This window comes from Protopterus annectens, chromosome 17.part0, assembly GCF_019279795.1.
Source record: "Protopterus annectens isolate FY-2018-M chromosome 17.part0, PAN1.0, whole genome shotgun sequence".
NCBI classification, from domain to species: domain Eukaryota; kingdom Metazoa; phylum Chordata; order Ceratodontiformes; family Protopteridae; genus Protopterus; species Protopterus annectens.
Window position 1 is genome coordinate 36551492 of NC_056751.1, and position 20120 is coordinate 36571611.

The 20120-nt window shown below is 41.6% G+C and overlaps 1 protein-coding gene across 1 annotated transcript in view; it reads right to left on the reverse strand.

The window, feature by feature from the left end:
• The window catches only part of WDFY3 (WD repeat and FYVE domain containing 3), a 5086165-nt gene that overhangs the window by 123969 nt on the left and 4942076 nt on the right, over nucleotides 1-20120 (reverse strand). The window lies entirely within an intron of this gene.

A 20120-nucleotide genomic window follows, 5' to 3' on the forward strand; every position in this document is an offset into this window, starting at 1 on the left:
AGTGGCATCTGAGGTTAAAATTGTGAATAAACGTATCAGTATTAAGGGTAAGTTTAATTGTCATACCCAAGGTGTTGTTTATATTGCTCTTTGTTCCCATTATCCTGGTTTTTATGTTGGGAAAACTCAACGTAAATTGAGTCAGCGTATTTACGAACATCTTTATGATGTCCATAGGAGAGATGAAACAAATGCCTTATACAGACACATCAAAACTTTTCCTGACAATGTATTTAAATTTGTGGTGTTACAACAGGTTAGGAGGGGTGAGCGAGGGGGACCTTGGAAATTATGGTTGGAGGATAGGTAGACTTGGTGGCAAGTCTTCCTTAATGCCCATGCCCCCCCCCCCCCCCAGGGTTGAATGATACTATTTCTATCAGTAGTAAATTGAAGCTTAGCGTATTGGATAGATAACATTTTTTTAATGAAAATACTGTGTGTGTAGTACGTATTTAACATTCATATTTTTATTCAGTTAAGATATACATATTGATTTGTTTTATATTTTATGTTTTTGATGTGCATAGTTTGTAGTATCGATTTATTTAATTTAATTGTACTAATTTCAATTGAGCAAGCAATTATTGGGGGTGGGAGTGTTATATAAGCTGAACTGTTATATTATTGAATTGTCTGAAGAAGTTTGGTCTATGTGCCTGACGAAACCGCTTACTTTTTGAATTTATGTACTGAGTGATTATACTTATTTCAGTAAATTTGTTTATGCTCAACGAGTGGTTCCTTTTTAACTATTTGTTACTTGTTATTCATTTGGTGTTTTATGAGAAAAAATTGGTGGCTCTGTATTGTAATGAGCCGAAATGGCAGAGGCATGGCTTTTAATTGATGAGAAAGATAGGCCTTTGTCAAGCATTTCAGTTAAGTATTGTAATATCTAGGAATATTTGGTTCTGCTGTATCAGTTCCTTGTGCTTGATTCCAAGCACAGAATCTCTTCCATTTGTCAGCATAAGATTTCCTAGTACTAGGCCTTCTGGCTTCCAAAATGACATCCATCACAGCTTTACTGAGAGGTGTTGTTTGTATAACTACATGATCAGCCATGCTGCCAGTTTCAGTGTCTGTAGTTGATTGTGCAGGATCTGATTGCTTTTCTGGGACAGTAGTTGAGGTCTTTGATGTAAAGTCCAAGCTGGGTATTGAGACAAGTTCCTTAGGATTGGGTACCAGTACTGGCGGGGCCAGTCCAGGGCAATTAGTATCATCTTTGGTTTCTCTTGTCTGACTTTTAGGAGGACCTTGGGGAGAAGAGGCAGAGGAGGAAAGGTGTAAACTGATAGGTTTTTCCAACTGAAGGACAGGGCGTCCACTTTCCATTCTTGTCTGTGATAAGACCTTGTGTAGAATCTTTTCAATTGATAATTTTGAGGAGAGGCAAACAGATCTATGTCTGGGCTCCCCCATTTCTCTGTTATCATGCTGAGGACTTGTGAATTTAGTTTCCACTTGTGAGGATCCATAAGGTTTCTGCTTAAATCATTTGCCAGTGTATTTTGTTTTCCTGGCAGAAATTGAGCTTGAAGATGTATTTGGTAGGTCAAAGCTGTGTCCCACAGTGCCATGGCTAATCTGCAAAGGGGGTATCAGTGTGTGCTCCCTTGCTTGTTTATATACCACATGACTGTGGCGTTGTCTGTCTTTATCAGTAGTTGTCCTGGATGAAGTAAGTCCTTGAAGGCTGTTAGGGCATTTTGAACAGCTAGCATCTCTTTCTGGTTGATATGTAGATGCATTTGTTTTGGGGTCCATATGCCCTAAATGCATCTTCTTGCCATTTGGGCCCCCCAGGCATAATCCGATGTGTCTTTTGTTAAGGTTTGGCTGGCAGGGGGGAGAGTGAAGAGCCGTCCCATGTTTTGGTGACATGCCTTTACCCACCATAATAACTCCTGTTGTAGGCAGGGAATGAGAGGAATCATTGCTTCCAGACTGTGAGAATGTTGACTCCATAAACTTTTTAGGTACCATTGAAGTTTCCTCATATGCAGTCTTGTATATGGAATTAGCAGGATGCAGGATGCCATGAAGCCCAGAACCTGCAGAATTTGTCTTGCAGAAAACTGGGTTTTGGTAGCCATCAGTTTGAAGTAAGTAGTCAGTTGCCCTTGTTTGTCTGGCGTGAGGTAAGCCATCTGGGTAGTTGCATTAAAGCTTGCACCCAGGAATGTTATCTTTTGAGAGGGTACCAGTTGTGATTTCTTTTCGTTTATTGTGTACCCTAGGCATGTTAGAAGCCTTTTCACAAATGCCAGGTGTTGAAGAAGAGTGTCCTTGTTCTCTGCTTGAATGAGACAGTCGTCCAAGTAAGGATATATTTGTATACTTTTGTCTGCAAAATGCAATTACTGGTGCCAGGCACTTTGTAAAGACCCTGGGCACAGTAGATAAGCCAAAGGGCAGTGCAGAGAACTGGTAATGCATTAAGCCAGCCTTTAATCTGAGGTATCTTCTGCACAACTGTCTTACTGGGACATGCAGGTATGCCTCTTTTAGGTCTAAAGTCACCAGTCAAGCATTCTTGCCCAGCATGGGCAGAAGCTGCTGCAAAGTCAGCATTTTGAATTTTGGAATGTCCAGGTATGTGTTCAGAATCGATAAATCCAGTATTGGCAGCCAGGCCTTGTCCTTTCTGCGTACCAAGAACAGTCTTGAGTAAAAACTTGGTCCTTTTTCCTGTTCTGGTACTGTCTGAATGGCCCCCATATCCATGAGGGACGTAACCTGTTTCTGTGCCTCTGCCCATTGATTTTTTTGGCAGATCTGGCCAACCATTTGCCATTGGCAGAGTGTGGAAATTAAATCTGTATCCCTGTGATACGATGCTTAGTGCCCACTTGTCCTGGGTTATTAACTGCCAATTTTGAGCAAAAAATGCTAGTTTTCCCCCTATGGGTGCTGCCAAAAGGTAAGTGCTTGGTGTAGGCAGAGGGAAGTCATTGGGATTGCTTTCTGTAGGTTTGCGCTTTAGCCCCTCCAGATTTGGAGGTGGAAGCGCCCCATTGCTTTGACCTGTATAAATCTTGCGTCTGGTATCTGGAACCCTTAGGGCGTCTGGATTTGCCCCTTTGAGCTCTGTCTGACACAGGAAAGGACCAGTTTTTTGTAGGCCAGTGTCTACTAAATCTTGGTGGCTGCACTTGTAAGAAGTCTTTAACAGTTTTCATAGACTTAGCTTTATCTTTCATTTTCTTTAAAACCTCTTATGCCTTAATACCAAACAGAGAATCATGCTGTAAAGTTGCATCTAGCAATTTTGCTTTAATATGATCAGGCAAATTCTGTTCCTTTAACCAGGCATGCCTCCTAATCACAGATCCCGTAACTGCGGCCCTGCAGGAGGCCTCTAAGGAATCAAAACCACATTGCAAAGTATGCTTTCCAACTTGTTCAGCTGCATGCACTAATTCCTGCAATTCTTTATTTTCTGCACATTCTGAAATCAACATCATTTTCTGTTTCAGCAATCCCCACAGCATGTTGTTGGTACTTAAGCATATGAAATTGACAGTTTAAGGCCCTGATTGCCAAGGTTGCAGATGTATAAACCTTTTTTCCCCATATGTCCAGTGCCCTTGAATCTCTGTCAGAAGGGGTAGGATTTTTTGCTGTTGAGGCCTTAACTCAATTTGGACCCTGTAAAATAGTTTCAGGATCAGCAGCAGGGTTTCTAAATAAAAAACCATGTAGTATCTGTCAGGCTTACTGGGAGCCGGCGGTAAGGAGTCAGGGGTTAAGCTTGACTCCGAAAACACATCATCCACAATATCTAAAACAGGGGGTATGGCTAAAGGCCTGTGTTGAGGAAGAAGGAAATCCCTGAGCCCTTTTTATGATTCTGAGAAGTCTTGACTCTCCCAGTGAAAATGCTCCCTCAAAGTATGCAAAGTTTCTCCAAATGGATAATCCTCAGGAGGAGATGCAGATGGAACAGACTCCTCAGCATCAGAATCCTCATATGGAGGTATAGATAATTCCTGATCAGAAGAGGAATCAGAAGAAATAGAAACCTGATCTGAAGATTCATAATCAGTGTCTTGCCTAGGCCTCTTATCAGGAGGGGGATGGGTACCCCTGATCAAGGTAATAAGGTCTTCAGCCATTTTGATCATCTGTTTTTTAGGAATGGAGGCCTGTGCACATGGCTCATACGTAGTTTTTTTTAGTTTCAGAAGTTGCTTTTGTCTTTGGTTTTGCATCTTTCGTTGCTTTGATATACAAATGTTGAGATCTGAATACACCCTCAGAAGCCGGTGCCTGCTCAGCGGCTCCGGACCCATCCGAGGGAGATATATCCGTCGGTCCAATAACTTGAGCATCTTGCGGCATGCCGGACTCCATATGGGTGTCGGTAGAGGACTGTGACTCGAAGGTAGCGGGTATCAGGGGCTGCGAAAGCACCTCACTGAGTACTGGCGAACCGGCGACTGGCTTAGGAGAAGCTTCGTCGTCGGTTTTGGATCTCAACTGCCTTTCTCTGTCCTTTTCTTTGCATTTTTTATGTACTCCGGTAGTTGGATTACTATCAGACAACATTTCTGGGTAGTTAAATCTGTTTCCAGAATACTTTGATGCAAAAATATACCGATGCTTAACAGTGCATTGGTTAAATCTAGCACAAAACCTTCAGCCAGGCATGTTGTGATCAGGGCCTTGGCAAGGTATACAATATAGATGGAAATCCTTATGAGGTATTTGCTTTTCACAAGTAATAAAATTATTAACTTTTTCTGACATCGGCAAAAAGCAAGAAAAAAGTTTCCCCAACGGGGTACTTAACTTTAGTGAAGACTTCGGTTCTGAAACTCAAACTCAAATATTTCAGTAGTCGGCCGACCAGCACTTGCAAAATGCTTCTGCTTCGGGCACCGCGTGGCAAGAAAGACTAAACAAAATGGCGTAAGCTGCATGTTTTATACCCCTGACGACATGACGTTTTGGAAGAGAAGACAGCAACCGGCACAGGACCCAAGACTTTGGAATTCAGGCCGACTGAGAGCAATCTGCCATCAGATTACCCAAATGTAATGACTGCAACAGTGAAACACGAAGAACATCGGGCAGATACTCATACAGGACCTGGTTTGTCAGGAAAGGAGGCTTTTGAATCCCTACAGTCTGAGTGGCTTTAGCAGGAGGAGTCTCTTCACCACCCTTTTTAGCTTTAGCAGGAGGGTGAGATTGCCTATGAACAAAGGCTGGCTTAAAAGGGTAGTTTCTCTGAAATTTAGGCACAGGAGAAACGAAAACATGTTTAAGTTCCTGTAAGGCCTTCCCTTGTCCTGAAGAGACTTAAACAAACCAGTATCCGCTTCCCCAAACAAACGTTTATTACCCAGAGGAGCATCCATCAACTTAGCCTTAACATCATCAGGCAAAGGTTGAAGCCTAAGACAGAAATAACTCCTCGTTACTGAACCAAAAGCAGTAGCCCTAGAACAGGAATCTGCTGCATCATAACTACATTTCACAGAATGACAAACTACTTGAGAGGAAATCTTTAGCAAGGAAAGAGCAGTAAATTTTCTCTCAGAGTCTGGAAGATCAAAAAAACCTGACAAGCCTCAGAAAGAGCCTACACACATGCCTAGATATACGAGTCTTGATAATTAATAGCCCTAAAAGCTATGGTAGCTGAAGTATAAACCTTCTTACCCAGCCTGTCCATGGTTCCCCTGTCCTTGCCAGAAGGCAATAACTTGAATGAAGGAAGCAATTGAGAAAGTTTACCAGAGGCTACAGACACCATAGACAGGTCAGCATCAGGACATATGAACAAAAATGGAACAATCCTCAGGCACCCTATAAAACCTATCAGACTTCTTGGGAGCAGGGGGCGGAGAATCAGGTGCTTTATAGGCATTGGTAAAAACACCCAGTAAAGCAGCCAAAACAGGAGGAATACAGGAGGAATAGCCACATGTTTAGGAGATTACATCTACAATAACTCATAGTACCTCTTATGGATATCAGAGACCTGGGCACAATCCCACTTAAAAAATTCCATCATCCTAAAGACTGTGTCCATAAAGGAAATTTCCTCAGAAGGAGTATCTGGAATATTAGATTCCTCCCCCTCAGACATGAAGTCTAAAGGAGAAGGAATCTGGGCAGAATAAGTAAGGGATTCTTCATCAGAATCTAAGTCTTCCTCAGAAGAATTCAATTCCCTGGGTCTTTTCAGTGTAGAAGAGGACCAGGAAAGTACAGTTGTGTACACTTACCTTAAATGTAGATGTTCGAGTGTATTCACTGTTGCAGTCATCACATTTGGGTGGATTCCCAAAGCTAAGGATTGGATGAGGTAATTAGATAGCATTAGGACCAGCTATAAGACCCTGCAAGACTGCAGTAGCAAAGCCAGCTCTGGATTTAGAAAAAATTGGCAAGTGGTAATGCTTGGTGAAGGTATGTACAGAACTCCAGGTAGCAGCTTCTAGGATGTCCCTGGTAGGGACACCTCTGAGAAAGGCTGTAGAGGTAGATGCAGCCCTGGTTGAATGTGGTCTTATTCCCTGTGGGGTAGGTTTTCCATGGTGCTTATAGCAGAAATGAATGCAGTGGTCTATCCACTTAGAAATGGTTTGTTTGAAATGGCCTTCCCCTCTGCCCCTGCAGCAAATGCAACCAGCAGCTGTTCAGATTTCCTGACAGGTTTAGTCCTGTCCAAGTAAAATCTAAGTTGTCTGTGCATGTCCAAGGAGTGCAGTATTCATTCCCCTTTGTTCTGTGGATTAGAAAATAAGGTTGGCAAATGAATGGACTGATTAAGGGCCACACTGGATATCACCTTGGGCATGAAGGAGGGATTGGTCCTGAGAGACACCCTGTCCACGTGAAAGATGATGAAAGGCTCCACTGCCGTGAGAGCCTGTAATTCAGACACCCTTCTTGCTGAAGTGATGGCTAGAAAGAAGGCTGTCTTCCAAGAAAGGAATTTCAAATCTGCATTTGCAGCTGGCTCAAAGGGAGGTAAAGTGAGCTTTTTCAGTACAAAGTTAAGGTCCCAGGCTGGAGTAGGGGCTCTCCTAGGTGGCCTTAAGTTTCTGGCCCCTCTGAGGAACTGCTTCAGCAGTGGATGAGAGAAGAGGGGTGGTTCTGTATTGTCATGAGCTGAAATGGCCGAGGCATGAATTTTGATTGAGGGAAAGGAAAGGGCCTTGTGAAGCATCTCAGTTAAGTATTGAATCTGAGGTAAATTGGGTGCTGCTGTGCCCATCCCCTGAGTTTGGCTCCAGGAACAGAATCTTTTCCATTTTTCAGCATAGGGTTTTCTAGTACTAGGCCTCCTTGCCTTCAGAATGACATCCATCCACTTGCTTACTGAGGGATGGTAACAGAGAGATCAGGTAATTAGCCAGGCTGCCAGGTTCAGGGTTTGAAGCTGTGGGTGCAGAATCTGACCCTCCTGCTGGGACAGCAGGGTAGGAGTCTGAGGCAGGTGCCATGGTGCCAGCAGTAACACACTGCACAACAGGGGGTACCAGTGTTGGCGTGGCCAGTCTGGTGCAATCAGTATTGTCCTTGGTTTGTCCTGTTTGATCTTTAGTAGTACCTTGGAGAGGAGAGGCTAAGGGGGAAATGCATAAACTGACAGGTTTTTCCAGGTGAAGGACAGGGCATCCACTTTCCAAGCTTGTTTCTGGGGAGTCCTTGCGCAGAATTTGTTCAATTGGCAGTTCTGGGGGGAGGCAAACAGGTCTATCTCTGGGCTCCCCCATTTGTTTTTCAACATGCTGAATATCTTTGGTTTCAGTTTCCACTCGTGTGGGTCCATGAGATTTCTGCTTATGTTGTCTGCCAGTGTATTTTGCTTTCCTGGTAGGAATTGAGCCTGTAGCTGCACTTGGTAGCTCAAGGCTGTGTTCCACAGAGCCATGGCTAGTCTGCAGAGAGGATATGAATGGGTTCCTCCCTGCTTGTTTATGCACCACATAACAGTGGTGTTGTCTGTCTTTACCAATAATTGTCCTGGAAGAATGTGGTTCTTGAAGGCTGTCAGAGCATTCTGTACAGCTAACATTTTTTTTGATTGATATGCAGGTGCATTTGACTTGGGTTCCATTTGCCATGAATGCACTTTCCTGCCAAGTGAGCCTCCCATGCATAGTCTGATGCGTCTGTTGTTAGGGTTTGGGCGGCAGGGGGTAGAGTGAATGGCAGTCCCTTGTTTTGGTGGCAGACCTCTGCCCACCAAAGGAAATCTATCTGTAGACAAGGTATGATAGGAATCACTGATTCTAGATCCTGAGAATGTTGCCACCATAGGCTTTTAGATACCATTGTAGTTTCCTCATATGTAGTCTTGCATATGGAATTAGAGAATGCAGGAGGCCATAAACCCCAGAGCTTGCAGTATTTTCCTTGCAAATAGCTGGGTCTTTGTGGCCAGAAGTTTGAAGTAGGCTGTCAAATGAACTTGTTTCTCTGGCATAAGGTAGGCCATCTGGGAAGTTGTATTCAAGCTTGCTCCCAGGAATACAATTTGTTGACAGGATACAAGATGTGATTTCTTTTCGTTTATGGTGTACCCCAGAGAAGTTAACAATTTCCTTACAAATGCCAGATGATTTAATAGTATATCCTACCTTTCTGCCTGAATTAGACAATCATCCAGGTATGGGTATATTTGAACATTTATTTGCCTGCAAAAATGCAATGACTGGAGCTAGGCACTTTGTGAATACACTGGGCGCAGTAGATAAGCCAAAGGGCAGTGCAGACAACTGATAGTGCATGTAGCCTGCTATGAAGCATAGGTATCTTCTGCAAGATTCCCTTATTGGGATGTGCAGGTAGGCTTCCTTTAAATCCAGTGTTGCCAACCAGGCATCTTTGCCTACCATAGGAAGCAGCTGGTGAAGAGTTAGCATCTTGAATTTTGGAATCACCAAAAATGTATTTAGGACAGAGAGGCCCAGTAAAGGACACAATGAGTTGTCTTTTCTGGGCACCAGGAAAAGTCTTGAGTAGAAACCTTGTCCCTGTTCCTCTTCTGGAACAGGTTGAATAGCCCTGATGCTTAAGAGAGTGAGAATTTGCTTTTGAGCCTCTGCTCACTGATTTGGGGGTAGGTCTGGCCAACCATTTGGGGTTGGTAAGGAGTAAAAGTGGAATGTGTATCCTTGGGAAACTATATTTAAAACCCATTTGTCCTGGGTAATGAGTTCCCAATTTTTTGCCTGCTGGGCAATCTTTCCCCCTAAGGGAACAGTCAGTTGTGCAGGGCTTGGAAGATTTAAAGTTAAGTCACTGAGACAGTTTACCATAAGGGGGAATCTTACCACTGCCTGCTTTGGAAGTGGAAGCCCCCCACTGCTTAGCCCTGTGAGTACCTTGGGACTGAAGCCTGGGTTTGGACTGAGAAGGCCTGGAAGAGGCAGGAAAGGACCAATTTTTAGAGGGCCAATGCCTACTAAATCTGGGAGGCTGTACTTGCAGGAAATCTTTAACAGTTTGCACAGATTTAGCTTTTTCCTCCATCTTTTTAAGTACTTCTTCTGCTTTGTTGCCAAACAGGCGGCCTTGGTTTAAGGGAGCAACAGCTTTAACATGATCTGGTAAAGATTGCTCCTTAAGCCAAGCATGCCTTCTAAGTACAGACCAGTGACAGCAGCCCTGCAATATGCCTCTAGTGAATCAAAACCACAATGCAAAGTATGTTTTCCAACTTGTTCAGCAGAATGCATTAAATTCTGTAAATCTTTACTTTCAGCAAAGTCAGGAATCAACATCATTTTCTGTTTAAGCAACCCAATAATATGCTGCTGATACTTTAACATATGAAAATGGCAGTTTAAGGCCCTAATGGCCAAGGTTGCAGAAGTGTATACCTTTTTACCCCATCTATCCAGCGCCCTGGAATCTTTATCAGTGGGGGCAGGATTTTTGGCAGTAGTAGCCTTAATGCCCTTGGGTCCCTGTGAGATGGTCTCAGGATCCGCAGTAGGATTTTTAAAAAGGAACTTGTGAGAGTCAGCAGACCTGTAATATCTATCAGATTTTCTGGGAGCAGGAGGTAAAGAGTCAGGGACCAAGCTAGATTCTGAAAAGGCATCATCAACAATGTGCAGTACAGGGGGGATAACTAAAGGCCTGCGTTGGGGCAGGAGTAAGAAATCCCTAAGCCTCTTTTTAGAGTCACAGTAATCCTGGCTTTCCCAGTGAAAGTGCTACCTAAGAGTATGGAAGGTTTCACCAAAAGAGAAATCCTCTAGAGGGGAAGCAGAGGGAAGAGAGTCCTCTGCATCAGAATCCTCATAGGTAGATAAGGGTAAATCCTGGTCTTCAGAGGAAACAGAAATTTCAGAATCCTAATCAGAAGAAGCATAAACAAACTCAGACCTAGGTCTCTTAGAGGGAGAAGACTGTCTTCCCCTGATTAAAGTAGTAAGGTCTTCAGCATTCTTATCATTTGTTTTTTAGGCATAAAGACCTGACCATGTGATCTGGGCATTGGTTTTCTATGCATAGATCGAGTTTTAGGCCTTGAAGAAGAAGATGGCATCGGTTTAATATGCAAGTCTGTAAGCCTGAATAAACTCTCAGAAGCCAGTGCCTGCACAGCGGCTCAGGACCCATCCAAGGTAGAGACATCTGCAGGTTCCACAGTTGAAGCATTTTGCGGCATACCGGACTCCGAATGGGTCTCAGTAGAGGCCTGCGAATCTGAAGTAGTGGGTATCAGGGGCTGCAAAAGCACCTCACTGAGTACCGGCGAACTGGCAACTAGCTTAGGAGAAGCGTCGTCGTCAGCTTTGCACCTATGCGGTCTGTCTCTGTCTTTATCTTTGCGTTTTTTGGAATGTTGGTAGTCGGGTGGCTTATCGAAGCCATATCTGGATAATTGAACCGAGTACCAAAATATTTAGAAGCATAACTATACCAACAATGAATAGTTCAGTGTTTAGATAAGGCACAAAACCGACAGCGAGGTACGTCGTGGTCAGGGCCTAGGCAAGGAATACAGTAAGAATGAAATTCTTTATGAGGTATTTGCTTTCCACAAGAAATACAATTATTGACTTTTACTGACATCAGTTTAGAGCAAGAAAAAGTTTACCCAACGGGGGTACTTAGCTTAGTTGAAGACTTCGGTTCTGAAACTCGAAAACGAAAATTTCAGGAGTCGGCTGACCGGCACTTGTGAACTGCTTCTGCTTCGGGCACCACACGGCAAGAAAGACCGATGTAATGGTGTTGGCTGCATGCTTTATACCCCTGATGACCTGATGTCATGGAAGATGAGACAGCATCCGACGCAGGACCCAAGACTTTGATAATCAGGCTGACTGAGAGCTACTGCAAGCAGATAACCCAAATGTGAAGACTGCAACAGTGAAACACGAAGAACATCTGAAACCCTTTGAGGAGGCCTTAATGGCAGTAAAGCATTAAATAACCCCTGAGTAAAGGCCTGCCACTCAGTTTGCGGACACCTTGGAGCAGAAGAAACATGGTAGTCATCTGTTTCTTTTTTAAGGGAACGTCCACCCTTGAAAACTGAGAAGGCTGTGACTCAGGACGGCAGTCCATAACCATAGTAGGAACTTATTCCCTAAGAAGAATCTGCGGAACCCACCTAGACCCCTTGGAAACAATCAACTGTGGTTCCCCTTGAAGTTGTGAAATAGACGCCTGCAAAGCCTTGTCGGACATGCTGCATACCAGATCCTCACTGGCCTCTAACCCAGACGTGGCAGAGAAATCCGATAACAGCCAGGCAAGCCTCCAAGTTTGTAACAACCTCAGAAGAAACACCCAGCAGAGGCTGGACAGTGGAAGATTTGGGTCTTACCTTTTTCATCTTCTTCCCTGATGGCTGACCCTTGGGGTGGGAAGTTCCATCCATAGTATCTTTAGCAAGAAGTTTAAGACGCTGGTTCTCAAGATACAATGAATGGGAAGATAGTCTACTGTGAAGGGTTTTCAGGACAAATGTCTGACAAATTGAACAAGATGTATGGCTCTGAGATGCTTCTAGGCAAAAAAGGCACTTATCGTGCTGTTCTTTATGGGGAATCTGCCTCCCACACTGGCATTTACCCTTCCTGGACGACACAAAAAATTCAAGAATAAGAACCCCCCCCTCCCCAACTGGATACTTATCTGCAATGGTGAGGATTTCAGCAAACAGGAGTAATCACTGAGATACAAACATACAGAAAAAATGGCAGAAAATGGAGAGAAGCAGACAGTTAAAAATGTCGCCTTTATGCCTTACGCTACGCGAAAAGCGCTTAGGTGAAGTTCAGCATACCTTAAAGCAACGGTAGGCTTTGGTAGGCAGGCCTGACTACAGGCCTCCACAGCAGGGAATCCCATAAGTTATGAATACTGTAGCAGTGAATGTAAGGACATCTTCTGTGTCTACAGGTGAACTCAAAATCTCTGACTTTAAGTCATCTGAAATATTTTTGTTACCTACACAAGCAAATCTCCTTAAAACAGAATCTGAAGTAGAAACCCTGGAAACATTATTGGCACAATCATAAACGCTTTTTAAGGCATGCTTAGAAACCTGAAACAGGTTTGACATAATCTGATTTACATAAGACCTACCTTCAGGGGTCAGAGAAGCAGAAAACTCTTCTAAGCTATTAGTACATTTTAAAATAAACTTCCACATATAGCTCTGGCAGTTCATGATTTTGAAGGCTAATGTGGAGAAGATACATCCCTAACAGTCGACCCAGTGGTCAAGGATCTGAATGCACACATAGACAGTAGCCTTACGTTCGATCACCATATAGTCACACTGGTGAAGAAATCTTTTTATCTTGCGCAACTTATAAGTAACGGCATGGCATCTAGGTTCAAAGAGGTCACCATCCCACTGTACTTTGCCCTTACAAGACAGTGCTCCTTTTGCTATGTATCGCAGGGCTAGGGCAAGGCTCCTCCCAGCTCCAGGCAGCAACAGCCAAGCAAACCAGGCAAACTAGCAACCAAACTCCTCCAAGCAGCAGACAGCACATACAAATAAACAGAGGGGGCGAAAAGGGCAACTTTCCTCCAGGCAAGCAACAGCAACAGCAAAAAGCAAAACAGCACAACCACAGCAAAGTAGGTAAGGCAGTCCAACTGAAGCAAACACAGCACACAAAAGAAAAAATTTACCATTTTTATTTCACTTATATTTAGAGTAGAGTTTTGTAGAGTGCATAGGCCTGTTCTGCAGCAAACAGCCAATCAATTTCTTTTTTTTTGGCATGATGTGATTTTTTTGATGTTGATTGATTGGCTGCTTGCCGCATGAGGGTCGCTATATGTATCTGACCAGACAAATGAAGCAACTAGAGTAACTTCAAAGGTTCCTTACAAAAAGAATACAAGATGTAACAAACCTGCCTTATGCAGAGTGCCTTAAATACCTTTCCCTCTACTCATTCTCCTACAGATTGCTGAGGGGTGATCTATGCCTAGTTTAGAAGGCATCCACAAACCCCACACTAATGAATCTCCTACAAATTCTTAAGTCAAAGAGTACCAGAATACAAGGTCTAGGGACCTGAATTTTGTCAGTTACTTAAACAGAATATGCTGGAGAGACAGATGTGTGCCCGTCTTATGATACAGATTTCCCATCCATTTGGAGCTGAGTTTATTACCCAGTTTAAACACAACCTAGACAAGTGGATGGAGAACAGGAAATTTACACTGGGCCTGGCACCCATGTCCCTTATGGAGAGGGTAGTTTACAAATGCCTGGCCTTCAATGTCCTATTTGGTTGGAGGACATCATTATTCTTTCAGGAAATCTTATCTAGGCTTGGAAAGGCCCTTCAGGTCGTTAGCCTAGTAATGGTCTATAACAGTCTATGAAAAGTCTCTTTCTCTCTCCAACCACTTACCCTCCTTATCCCCAGGAACTGAGTTGAAGGACCTGGAGCCATATGCATTACGGCAGCAGGGTCAGCTGTAAGATATGCATATAATGTGCTTTTTAGGGACTGATGAGAGAGCCAGTAGCATTACAGGCAGCTTTCATGGCATCCTTTTATGCTGGCAAAATAGGAGAAATTGGTGCATAATTAGGGACTTCTTGTTCAAGTAAATTATATTAACTGTCCAACTCTTGGGGGGGGGGGGTATCAGCTTGTTCCCAAGCAAATATGTCACTTAGCCTGGAAACAGTCTTTTGAAAAAGAGAAAGCTTCCTTAGGGATAACTTCAGTCTCACTATCTGCTGAATCAGAGTTTTGAGCTACAGAACCGTGACGTGAGACAACCCTGTCTCTGTAAAGATCAGACTCATCAGAAAAAGGATCCTCTTACTTAGAAAAAAGGGCACAAATATTAGGAGAAGGCAAATTGCACCCAATTTTGAGTAACTAAAACAAACATCTGGCCAAGGTAATAACATTTTTTATGGACAGAATCCATTTATTTATTTTCATTGTAATTAATTTTCTGTTTTTCTTTCTACATACATCCATAAGAGGTGCATGCTTGGGGACAACATATCATCCTGAACAAGAGGTTTCTTTCCTCCGGTACCTTGAGAAGATCCTCCCAAAGTATCTCCCATACCAAAAATGGATGGTTCTACCATGCCCAAATAGTGCACTGGAACATCCGCAAAGGATGTGATTAACCCCTGTTCTGTAGTTTGAACAAACAGGTAAGTGTTCGGAGTAACCAACAGTGGCCACTTCAGAGTCATGTACCATCAGCTGAATCATACGAACAGCCCACATTAAGGGTACGGATTCGTGCTTTACTTGTTTTTTGTCTTTTTAGGTACATATGGAGACAGACCAGCAGGACCAGGGGTAAGTATCCATGCTGTAACCGCATTAGAAGCCTGATTACCAGGTAAGGTATGCCAAAAGAGTCAGGCAGAAGTTAAGTTGTCACTAGTAAGCACTAACAGCACACAACCCTTTGGAAAAAGCAGAAAATGCCACAAAACAAAGTTACACAAGTAGCACATAAGATTCATCTGTCAAAACAGAGAAAGCTTCTGCATAAGTTAGCTGCCCTGTAAAAATCACATAATATTTTAGTATAAGTAGTAGTAAACACAAGCAGTCACATAAAGTCAGTTCATCCCCTAGAAAAATACCTTCTAGCCATCCACAAACACTCAAAAGAGAATAAGAAAGCATAAAATCTAGGTCACTAAAAGATAGTATAATCCTCAAAAGCAATCTCTAGACAGACAATAAAGGTAACTGAGAAAGGTCGGTATTCCTAAAGTGACATACTGCTAATTTCACCAAAAAAACAATTAAAACACAAGGTTATATTAAAAATATGATTGATATGTGTGTTAAAGGATCCCCAAAGGAGTCTTCTCTGTCTGACAGTAAGCCTTGGCAAACTAGTGCTCTAGAGAAATCTCAACAGATACATTTGTACAAGACAGCAAAAAGTACTGATGATTTCTAGTTATTCTGGCTGCTTTTACAGTTCAATGCAGTTATTTAAATTAGCACAAACATCTTTGGTTTAGATGGCTGCATATCTTGGTTCCACTCTTGGGTTAGCATAGGAACATTTTGAGATTTCATCATGCAATTGTTAAAGGTTAGCTTTTTCAAAGTCTTTAAAGAGGGTGGTCTTTAGTGATCAGACTCAACAACCGAGGGGACCATTCATGGACATGGGGCAGTCTAGGGTTGATTTTGTGAAAACTAGGTTCAGGATATTTCCTTCTCTAGTGGGGTTATGGACAATTTCAACCAGAGAATTTCCATTCACTGAAAATAAGAAAGGTTTTGCATACCTGACATTAGAAGTATAACTACTCCAGTCTACAGAGTGGTAAAGTACTCCAGCTTATGGTGGGTGCGTGTGTATGCATCACATGTATACCACATACTAACATCTGACATTAAAATAATTCTAGAATCAGTTTAGGAGAAAATAGGTATGGTACTGGTAAGGTCATCATCAAAATTAATCATATTTCAGGCTGGAGATCCAAGAAAGAAAAGGCCAGAAAGGGCATACATATAAAACAAAACAAATTAACAATTTTAGTGATAATGAAACAAGTAACATACAGTGGGCATCAGAAAGGACAATAAGATGCAGAGCGAGGGTAGGTAAAACGGAGCACAAAATAAAAAAGGATTCATATGGCAAAGATGAGTAGCCAAGGTGATAAAGAGGAATTAAATTATGCCAATGGGCAAGGGCAGCAGGGCAAGGGCTACCACCTGTGCACACTGAAGGAGACATAGGAGGAAGTTACAAATTGTCCACTGGTTGAGCTGAGTGGCAGTGGAGATGGACAAAATTAGAAAGTGTGGGGATAACACATTTTAGGGTAACTTCTGAATGTCTGTGAATAAGTGCTGAGTGTAGTTAAATATGCGAAAAAAACATTAAGGAAAATTTAAAAAATCTACACAGCTTTTGCTTATTCAAGCTGTGTTTTTACTGCATTTAAAATGGGCAACTATGCCTATTACACTAACAAAACAGAATGATACTAGAGCAACATTAGTGCCAGCACCTCAAAAAATGTCACACAAAGACTTTTACAATGAAGTCATTCAGCTTCCACATCACATTAAAGTACTTCACACTTATTGTTTAAGCTTTAATTAAATGGCTCAAGTGTCAGAGGCAAGCAGTACATACAAATACCAACATGTACACAAACTACAGGAAAACAATAAAACAGTAAAAGGACCTTCCCTATTTTAAATACAGCTAATCAATATTGTTGGTGAAAGCAATTAATTTCACTACTGAACGGATAAACATTACAAAGAATGAGACCACTAGCACAGAAAATACCACAGCAGTATTTTCATAATTAGCTGTGCTAAGGACTCAAAATTTGAAATAAACTCAAGACTCATGGGAGTCTGTAAAGGGATATAGTACAATAACAGTGTGCCTCATGTAAGGACCATACCCCTCAAATGTACAGATTTTAGAAGAATGTCCAGATTTTTGCCTCATATTTTTGGTGCGTTCCTCATAAAATTTGTGGTTTTCTGACAAATTACTGGGATGATCTGAGGATTGAAGTCACCAAATAATTACATACATTACAGTTTCAGACTTCAACTCCTTCAGAAAATGTACACTGATACAAACCCTGCTACTCTACCAACTTTTTTAGGTTTGTAAGAGCAATATCTAAAATCTGTCTCTATTTTTGCCCCCCCCCCTTTTGTCAGGCTTTGTCCAGATTTCTTGCACTAAGAGTTTGAGAGGTATGATGGAAGTGGAGATGACCAGAACACCTTTCCCTGCACTTACCTGGGTAAATGTTGTGGCCTGATACCAGATAAATCTTTATACAGGTTACTATAAAAAGTTCCTATGAAAACAAGCCAAAAAAGCAATATGTCTTGGCTCCCAATCTACTGACAAGCCCTGTAAAAAATGTTAGGCCCCACAACTCATCAACTACTGTGGTTTTGGAAAAAACTATCACAATATTCAGGTCTCTAAAAGCCAGTAGGGCACAGTGAAAAAAGGTATTCCATAAAAAATGAAGTGGCAAAACTAGCTGTTAGGTTTGGGATTGTATTTTACGTTTGTGCTTACATTCCAAAACTTTTGAAAATACTTGAACTACACTTGCTAATATATTAAGAATAGCATACCTTACTATAGCAACAGAAACTAGAAAGAGCTGTTGCCAAACTTAGGGAGTTTCAAACAAAACAACAAAAATAAACAGACATATTGCAGAAAATGTATATAAAGCAGAAGAATGTGGAAATCAAGAAAAAGAACACATGGAAATTTTATGAAAGACTTAAGTATGTCAATGTCAGAGGCAGATGTGGCTCAAAACTAACAGTTAAGACAGGAAGAGATGAGATAAAAACAGTGACATATAAGCAATGTGCAGGAAAGTCTCCAGGAACAGATGGTTGGATGATTTAAGTTTGGAAGCTAGGCGGGAAGAAAGTGATAAAAATCTAGAAGGTTTTCTATAACAATATTTTAAAAGGAGAGGTAGCACCAACATTTTGGTGGTGGCTGTAATACCCAAAGAAGGCAGAGACCCAGTAGACGTAGCTTGGTATAGGGCCCATTTCAATTTTAAACCATGATTATAATGGCAAAAGCATTGCCATTGATATGGATCAATATGGTTTTGTGTGTGTGTGTGTGTTTGGCAGGGGGGGGGGCATTTGGCATCATTAATATAACAGTGATGATCAAGAGTGAAGCACAACATAAGAAAATACTGCTGTTATTGACGGGTCTTGATGCAGAGAAAGCATTCGACAGAGCTGGGATTTTATGAGTATGGCAATGGAAGCATCCGCATTCCCTCATATAATAATAAGATTAATTAGGAGGATATAAGAGAGATTGAAGGCAAAAATTAAAGTGGGAGGGTTCCTCTCTGATAAGTTATGTCTGAAGAGAAGAACCAGGGAGGGGTGTCCTCTTCCCCATTTGTTATTTTCATTCCATTTAGAGCCTCTGGCAAAGAAAATAAGGTACTCAGAATTTCAAAGACATAATTGGTATGGCAATCAGGAAATGTTGGCCTTACTTGCAGATGATAATGTTTTGTACCTGATAAAACCAAAAAAGGATATCTCAGTGTTGTGGAATATTTTGAGGCAGTTTCAGTTTCTTTTTTTCAGGATGTAAAATGAAGACAAAACTAAAGCTATGTACACACACATGAACTGATTCAGCAATACCTCTATTCATGGGGACACAATAAAATGACTTACTTAGGAGTATGGGTTAAAAAGGATTCTGTTATGGTAGCTACAGACATGTGGTAAGAGACTAGACAAAAGATAATACAAAAACAGAGAAAATGGAAGCTCTTGTCTATGGATATGGATAGCAAGATACAAGCAGTGAAAATGTTTTTAATCCCTTTACTTTTACATACAGGTCATACATACTTTTATCAAGCAGAGAAGAAGTGGACACTAATAAAGAGTTGAATGATTTTATCCGGGAGGGGAAAAAGGTAAGGGTCAAGTGGGATAAGCTGATCATTCCAACATAACAAGGTGGTTTAGGATTACCAAATTTGAATGGATATTTTAGAGCTACAAAATTATGACTTGTATACACAACACAAGCAATACCTATAATTCAAAGTGGAAAGGGATGACAATGAAGCAAGAGAAATTGAAGACACAAGCAGATCATGGAATTCTGGATGCAGATCATTAAGGAGAATAACAACAGCCATACAGAATCTTACATTCATAAGGTAGCAGAAAGTATTCTAACAACCAAGTAAAAGTGAGACTGGATAAAGGAAATTCTGCTGGCAGGGATGACTGCAATTAAGAATACAGAGAATGGTCAAAAGGGGGCTGGAATTTACTGGAGAAAACTAGTAAAGGAACCAAGATATTCGCAGCAAATAACTAGAGAGGAAAAGTTCAGAGAATGTGAAGAGGCTAAGAAGACATTTGGACTGCAGGCTAGAAATTGATTTCCCTATCAGGAATTGATAACAGAGTACAGGCAAAGAGAAAGGGATAGAGGAATCCTAAAAGAAAGGTCTGCTCTGGTAGTGTTTTTAGTTGAATGTAGAACAGTAGATGCTGTTAAAAGGGATGATTAGTACTGCATACAAAATACTGCACAATAACTACAGGAATCAATCACAGGAGGTTAGAAAAGATTGATAAGAGAGACTGGACAAGCAATTTACAAGGAAACAGAGGAGGGCATATTTATGGCTACCAAATATGCAACAAAGTCTAGAAGATTTAGGACTTAGGATTTGTGCTTGTAAGTATGTGCATAGGTATTTTATACCCCAAATAGATTCCACAAGGTATTTTTCCACAGGTAGATGGCATATGTTGGAGGTGTGATGGGGAAGAAAGCGGAAACTGGGAACATATGTTTTGGGAGTGTAATGAGTTGAAAGAGTACTCTGTCAGAAATATTGGGTGAGGAAATGCACATAACTCAGGAAATTATTTTTTAACTGGGATACAGGATCTGAATTGCCTACATACAGTAAGGCCTTGTTAAGTTTAATTCCGATATCTACCCAAAAAGCAATTCCTAGAAAATGGAAATCAAAGTCAAACGCATTTAAAGTAGAGAACATTGTAAAAGAGATAAAAGAACTGGAAGTGGGATCTTTAGAAAAGAGTAAGAGCCATCTACATAAAAAATGGTAATTG